At 43.5% G+C, this 8,460-nt stretch overlaps 1 pseudogene; it reads right to left on the reverse strand.

The window, feature by feature from the left end:
- Nucleotides 1–1,168: 1,168 nt before the first annotated feature.
- LOC136531805 (beta-hexosaminidase 3-like) lies at nt 1,169–6,109 on the reverse strand (annotated as a pseudogene).
- Between the last annotated feature and the right edge of the window lie 2,351 nt (nt 6,110–8,460).

Consider the following 8,460-nt stretch of genomic DNA (forward strand, 5'->3'; position numbering starts at 1 on the left):
TAATGATGGTGAGCGATCGACTCACCCGTGCCGGAGATCAGGGGCCAACATATAATACCCACAAAAAAAAAAGAAACAAGAATATAATGCATACCTTTAGATTGATTCAACAAAAAAAAATACTACTGAATCAACTCGAAATGAAGGACGCGCTATGCATGTGCGCTTCCTGAACTACTCCCTCTGAATTGCTCTGAATATGGAGACTCTGAGTTAGTACGGCACATATATAATGAGGTGGATTAACTAGTGCTAACAGAAAGGACGACAATCTTAAGAGGGACCAAATGAATACAGACACCATAAGTCAGTAGCAGAGATAGATCCTCCATACAAGCTATCAAAGTTTTGCTGATTAAATAAGTTGATTTGTCATTAACCAAGCCGGCAAAGTTTTTTTTTAGTTGTGATAGTGACTTACGGTGGCTGCATTTTATTTTATTTTATTTTGCGGGAATACGGTGGCTGCATTAATTCGATACCTCTGGATGATTGTCGTCCTTTCTGTTAGCACTAGCTAATCCAGCTATTACATATGTCAGGTACTAACAGCCATGCAAGCCGTCCGCTTCTAACAAATGGTCACTGTTATCGCTATTTGCATAGTCTGATTAACGGAGACGAACGCCTTAACATTAACGGGGGCAGGCACCCTGGTCTGCGAACTTGTAACTGGTTGCGCAAGCAGGCAGAGGCGGAGGACCTACGCTTTCCCCTACATCTTTCATTGTTCGGAGCAGACTAGGGTTGAAGGTGGTCGAGGGAGGGCGATTCATCGTTCCGTATCTGATCCAGATAGACACGGTTTGATTTCACTTCATGATAGTTGATAAATTCAGTCACAAATTTTGAACGCTACTAGCATATTGCGTCGTTGAATTAAGGATGGCAGTTGCCAATTGTATTTGGCGTCATAAATAGAGGAGTTCCTCTTGTCTGGGAACTGCACTGCCTGCAAGCAGTTACCCAGCCCAAGTAGTTATCTGATAACGGGGGGTTTCTGAATGTATTAGTCTGCTTCTTCGATCATTGTGGCACTTGTCAACTTGTTGAAGCATCTTTTTTTTTTTTTCAGAACAGATGCTAAGAATTTTTGTTTCATTGGGGGTATGAAACCAAATCTTGATATTCATGACCGTACACTGAAAGTAAAACAGGACCAGATATCTCCAAATGAATACACCGCATCAGATATAGAAAATAGGAACATTCTGCGGGTTCGCCTTACATTGATCTGAGCTATTTTTGATTGCTCAGAGAAGTAAACTGGATGCCTGGAATTGTGTTTATTCTCCTCTATGAATAATGTATGCGCCTGTTATGAATATCTACTGCCTTAGGCAGGAACCTGGTTCTGATGGTGCTGAGCGGCCATAACCAGCTAGTGGTGCAGCAGCAACCCCTCTTTGATTCAGCAAGCACCTGAAGCGTGCCAATCTTGCAGTGACCGATCTTGTGTCCTTCGCAATCTTCTCAATTGGTGTCCATAACCGCTCTTCAAATCAGTAAGTGACGTGGTGAGTCAAGGCAACTTGATACAGACATACAGGTTATTTAACTTCACTTTTTTTTGGCGAGATAACTCAAAACAAAACTATACATTGTTAATAAAATGTAATTATGAGTGTTTAGAAACCTGATAGACTTAACTTATTATGCCTTTCATACTATGCAGGCATGTACATTCATACTATGCAGGCATGCTTTAGTCTTTTTGTAGTCTGCATATACATTCATGTTCACTTAAAGTAAGAAAGAATAAATGTTTCAGTTTGTTAGCTACGGTGTGATGCGTCTCCCAAGTCCCAATTCTCTCAATACAACGAAGCACATCAGAGCACTTGGTTATGAAAGATCCCCATTCTGACAGGTTGGTACCAATTACTGCTCAAATTTTTCATTGCTTATATCAAGCACTTATGTTCTGGGTATGCGAAGAGAACATCAACTTGCCTTGGCGCGGATATTGCGTCCCTTGTGAACCCAAGATGATCTTTGTGCTACTATATAACCCAAGAAAAGAATGTATGTATGACAGTACGTCGTGACTGCTAGTCTACTTAGTTTTGCTATTTTATAAGAATGGATCTGCTAAAGTATTAATGCAGGCAAAATTAGGTCAAAACATATTGAGCTGATCATACCTGCAGCTGCTGCAGCACGTGGCCAAATGGTCTGCTGAATGTCTGATGCATCAATGTGTTCACCCCACATGCATACCTCACCACCAAGTACTAATTTCTGCTGTTCCGGGTTGTAGATATTTGTCAGTGGTTCATTCGTGTAGAATCCTTCCCATGTAGCATCCAAGTGATCTAGGTACCACTTATCCTGGTTGCTTACAATGCATCTCAAACCAGCAGCAACAACTTTCTCTGCAACTCCACTTCCAAGCCTACCAAGTTATGAGGAAGAACTAGCACGGTTACTTCAGCATGTGACTACAATGAATCTGTTCATGTGATGTGCTCCTATTACTTAGGCTTAGGGGGTGAAAACTTCCATAGCCCTCTTAATTTTGTGGATATAAATCAATGCGGTTTTTTAATTAAGAATTATGTCTGGTTTGTACTAATGGATTTGTTGGTACAAATCAGCCAGGGGTACATGGTCTTATGCCAGATGTTATTTTCCAACAAGGATACTAGTAAATATTTCTGAAGTGCCTGATCAATAGGCTGTGAGGAAATACCAGTTATGCACCACAGTTTTACGATCCAGCTTGTCTCCAAAGTTGTTAAATGTCTCTTCCCTACAAGGATGAGAAACGGTTTGTTAGAATTACTTGTACATTTTAATCTGCAAAAAACTAGTAACACCAGTCACCCTACCAGTTAATGATGTCATAACCGTGTGATATTGCTATCTTTTGAGCTCTCAATACAAAATATCTGTAGGCATCAGATTCATTCATGCCATGTTGCAGCAACCTGCAAAACCGGAAAAAGAGTTCTGATCAGATTAGATGACCAAGCCAGGGTAGTTTGTTGTTTGTACCAATTACAACAAACAGAAAGGTTATCAATTGTCATATCAAATTCGCAAAATTTCCTGTTATTTTTTGCTATATTATAAGATAATTACTTACCATGACTTAATGTGTGGAGTGGTAGTCCAGCAACCTGACATCATAATAAAGAATGAATAGATTCTAACATACATAAATCAGCTGTACTGTACAGATTTCTGCAAGCTTACTTGTGTTTACTTCATCTCCCCCCAAATGGACAAACTTGAACTTAAAAATCTTGCTGAAATCTGAAAAGGAAACAAAGGTAGTACCATTGATTATACTCCATATGTTCTTTCCTCCAATGATTTGACTTATTATTCTGGCCATAGAAGCATCTTTTTAGTTGCCGAACTTTAGTATAAAGTGTTATTTCATTCTATTTTGCGACAAAACCATGAGGTTCATGAAGGTGTATATTAGTTGTCTTTCAAGTGTAGAATGGGAGCCTAAATCTAGAGTAATTCATTTTGACAGAGAACAACCTGAAAGAATTCCATCAATCACTTGAAATGTAAAATCATTGCTGACATCAAGCGGTTCTTTGCATGCAGCTGATGGCCACAATGATGGATATCCTACACCCCTGAAACAAGAGAAGTACACCAAAATTTAATAATTATTAGGTATGTTAAATTTAAATATGATTATATTATTTCATCTGTAGAAAATATACTTTCCACATACTAAAAATATAATGCGAGTATGCGGATGATAAACACAAGCAAAATAATTTTTGTATTTTCCAAATTCTGTATCCATTTTCTAGAGAAGAGTGATATTGCACAGAATTAAATGTATTACCATGAGAGAGCATGGCCAGGTACATCAATCTCAGCCAAGACATTCACACCTCGTTTTTCAGCATACCTGTGAATCCCTGATAAGTCATCTTAACTTGGGGAAATCCAGCAGCATAGATAAGTAATCTCTACAGTTGAGTCTAATCAAAGGATGAATATTCGGAATTCTTTTTGAGTTTCCTTTTCAGACTATAGTAACGTTGCTTTTTTCGCAGTTTTGCTGGCATATTTTGTTTAGCACTTAAAAGTCTAGGTCTAGGTGTCAAATGTCTGCTGAGATATAATTCCAGTACGATGACAAAAGCAGAACTCACTGTACAATGTCGATTGCATCATCAAATGTATATCTCTCTGAATATGAGTATGCACCATTCCATAATTTTGGGTAGGAAGGTATTTGAAGCGGAAATGATTGCTCATCCACGATATGCCAATGAAGAACATTCTGTGTGACGATAGATTACACAGATTACATGGCTGAGCTGGAACTAATTTAAGGATATTATGTTTAAGAACTTTGCAGTAAAGGGAAGAGTAGCACTAAGAATTAAAGAAGTTGCTTTGCATGTGGAAACGTAAACGTACCAGCTTACTGAAGGTCATTGAATCGATTACACTTTTTATTACTGGGACAGGAAGATAGTGCCTTGAAGTATCTGTAAATTTGGTACATTAAAACAGAGAATTTAGTATTATCTTGCAACCATGAGTGCCATGACCGCAATTCGTTTCTTTCCATATCTAATTTGTTCCACTTCCATACCTTGGATCAAATCCTAAACCGCCGCCTATGCTAGGAGAGGGGGGGTTGCCCTGCTTTTTCGAATAGAGCAAAATTCAGACTAGCTTACCGATAAGGAGCCCTCGGTAAGGGAATCTGGGAGCGTCCACGATAGTCCATGGAGCTGAATGAAGTTCAATCAAGTTTGCATTGAAGTCAAAGTTGCACAGTTGACTAAATGTCTGCATTAACAGAAAATACACTGTTAGGTATCTTGAAAATATAGTAGGGTGGATTTTAGCTTACGCATAGGTTTCACTTCCATTTACCTCCAAGGCATGAAGCGCTCCATAAACTGTTTGAGCCTGCAAAATATTTCGATACAGACAGCATCAATTATGTGTCACAATTTTTACAGTGAATAAGTTATTGCAGGAAGTGATAAGAATGATTTGTGCCATTGCACACTGCTGCCAAATAATCGGTCCTCCGATGAGCCACAACAGTTGTTAAGCACAGGACATGATGTTACGTGTCAGCTTTCTACTGCATATTCTAGCAATTGCTATGACGGGGCATTGAGATTTGAGCGCGGCTCGTTCACTAACCTCGATCTGGGCATACAGAGGATTCCCGGTGGCAGGCACAGACAGCTTGTACGATTCGTCCACCCCGAAGTTGAGCTGCGAAAGCGAAGAAGACCAATCTATCAGCAAGACGCATAGAAGAGAGAATGCAGGACAGCAGCAGGCCTCTCCGGGCGCTTGGGTGCCCGTGGCTAGCTCCATCAGGATTCAGTCAGTTGGTGCGCACCTCGTCGTTGGGCGAACGGACGGCGACGCGGACGCCGGCGAGCACGGGCGCGCCCTGCGAGTAGGTCCCGTTGATGGCATGGTCCAGCTCCACGACGGCCACCATCCGCTGGAACGCCTCCTTGAGGATGCCCTTCCCGTCGGCGTAGCTGCTCCCGGCCGTGGACAGCCTTGAGGTCCCTGCTGACGAGGAGCGTCTGCGCGCCGCGGGTGACCGACGCCGGCATTGGCCACAGGTCGACGCGGCCGGCGCCGGCGCACGGCCCGGTCGCCGCGGCCGCCACCGCGAGCAGCAGCAGCAGCCTCAGCCTCAGTGCCGACGCCATCTCTGGCTCTGCAGGCTGGTGGCGCCTGGCAGTGGCAGACCACCGTGTCGGTACTCGGTACGGTACCCCTCCCGCTGCAGAACAGGAGTGGTTTGTCAAATATAGAGGCAGCGGCGGGGAATGTGTGGAGACGACAAGGAGATTGATGGAGATCGCACACCTACCTAATGTGTAATGATCCGCGATCGATCAGTCCCAAGCTCCGGCCGGCCTCGTCGGAGGAAGAAAAAGGAAAGGTGGCCTTTTGCGCTGTCCGGGCGCGGGAGAGGAATGTGATGGTAGTGCAGTTCTTGCCTCTGCTACCTTTATTTATGGCCTGGCCTGGCCTGGCCTGTGACAAAAGCGTGAGTGCATATGGCAGACCTGGCTGCACGGATGCGCGCACCACGCAACCGCTCCATCTGCATGCATCCTACGGAGTGAGTGGGGGAAGGAATCAGGTCCAGCATCAGCAGGCCAGCAGCTTACTGCCAAATTCTACAGTAGGGTAAGTGCATTAAGATCCAAACGCCGGCCGGTTTGGAATGGAATTGCATTGCATTTATATGTCTCATGTCTATATATAAACTATCGGTAATGATGCACTAAAGTTATAGTGTTAGGGTGGAGTAGCTAACTGGAAACTACTACTAGTTACAGAGTGTGAGAATTCAAAGATGTACTCCTACCGCTGAAGGAAGCGTTTTGTTTGTTTAATGCTACTCGTATGAAAGGAAACATAAAAGCAACGCATGGGAGCCACTGCACTGCATTGGAGCGGAAGGTCTGTGAAGGAGTGGCAGCAGGAGTACTCGTAATGAATATCGCGGCGGTGACAGTCAGTGCCGTGTGGACGCCTGATCTGCTAGTGGTAGCTCACTTCACATGCATCTGTCCTTTCTCCCTGTGTCGCTGACCACTAGAGACCACCGACACGTGACGGTCCTGCCCGAACCTCGTGACGCATTTGCATTGGCATTGGATTGCGTTGCCGCTGCTTCTGCCTTGTTCCATGCATTGCATTGAGCGCTGTTGTTTTGTTTGATTCTCACAGTCCCAAGTCCTAAAATCGGCTAATCCTCTCTCACGGGGTGGCGAGATTTGATGGAAATTGGAATGCAATCAGCTTTTGTGCTGCCGCCGCGCCGCCGATGAATACTCGATTAACCATTACGGATAATCTAATCTAATCAGTTAGCACTCCTCCTCTAGTCTAGTCAATAGTCCAGATCCATCTCTCAGCCTTTTTGGCTGACTGGGCTGGATCGTAGATTATTTATTATTGACTAATTTAGTATAAAGAAAAACACTGTTCTAATTTATAATCCACGATCGTATATGATTTTTTTACGGCCTGCTGTCTACCGCTGCTGCATTCGAAGCGCGAGGGCCAGGTGAGATCATTGCGCACATGCTGCCACGACCCACGGCCCACGGCCCACGGCCCACGGGGACGTGATGCCATCCTCGTCGACGTGAAGGAATCTGGAGTCAACTCAATCTGCGTGTGTGCCATCAAAGTACGTATCGAAATGTATCATCCAGATATATTATTAGCGATATATATAATTTGCAAACAAGCCACGCTAGTTTGGATTCAATAGTATTAATTTTATCTCCTGCTATCTCTGTTTTCTTTTATAAGGCACAGCTTCACATGGCACAGTCTCGTAAAATATACTTTAAACTATTTATTTATTTTATATTTATATTATGATAGTACATTTGATTGTACTAAATTTGTATTGTAGTAGTTGAAATCATTAGCTAGATTATTAGTTAAAGATTTTAAAACCCAAATCTTCATTTACGTGTGTCTTATAAAAGAATATTGAGATAGAGTAACAATTAACACTAAATAGATACTGCAAATAATGCATACTCCTCCATAAGCATACCTAACCAGGGGTAGAGCGGCAACCCATCTAAGAGCATCTCCAGCGATACCTAAAAAATCCTAAAAAACTAGTTTTACAACTAGAAAGGTAGATAAACAATTTACCAACCAGGGCAGGGTGCACAAGACCAATTACTTCTCTCTATTAAATAGGAAGGAAGAACAAAATAACTATTTTATATGTGTAACCAGTGATCGCCAAATTACCTGACGGCAGCCTTCTGCAGATGCTTGGTGAACTTAGTAGGAAAGAAAGGCAAATTGCAGAAGATGTTGCCGGGGGCCATTTCAGTGTCCTCATCGGTCCCACTCTTTGGTCCTCCTCCTCCGCCACCACCACCGCCTCCGATGACCTATGCTGAGATTATGGCTGAGATGTTGACTACTCGTCGTGAGTCGGCCCGTGCCCTGGAGATGCTGGCACAGGTTATTGGTGCCTTCGCTCGTGGAGGCCCCGGTGACAATGGCGGGAACGGGGGTGGTGCCCGCGGTCCCGAGAGGCCTTGTTCCTATCAGGACTTCTTGTGGACACACCCACCCACGTTCACACCGACTGCTGAACCTCTAGACGTGGAGTATTGACTTCATATTCTAGAGCAGAAGTTTCAACTGCTCAATGTGATTGACGAGCAGAAGGTGTGCTTTACCGCATAGCAGCTTCTGGGATCTGCCAGTGCTTGGTGGGACACTTTCAACGCCATGCAGCCTGTGGACCACCATGTGACTTGGCAGGAGTTTACCACTGCTTCCCGTCAAGTACTATATTCCTGTTGGTTTGCTAAACAGGAAGCTAGTCTGAGTTTCTGGAGCTGAAGCAAGGAAATATGACTGTGATGGAGTATGTGAACAAGTTCAACCATCTTGCACAATATGCTAGGACTCATGTGGATACTGATGAGAAGAAGATGGATC

This window comes from Miscanthus floridulus, unplaced genomic scaffold, assembly GCF_019320115.1.
Source record: "Miscanthus floridulus cultivar M001 unplaced genomic scaffold, ASM1932011v1 fs_448_1_2, whole genome shotgun sequence".
Taxonomy (NCBI): domain Eukaryota; kingdom Viridiplantae; phylum Streptophyta; class Magnoliopsida; order Poales; family Poaceae; genus Miscanthus; species Miscanthus floridulus.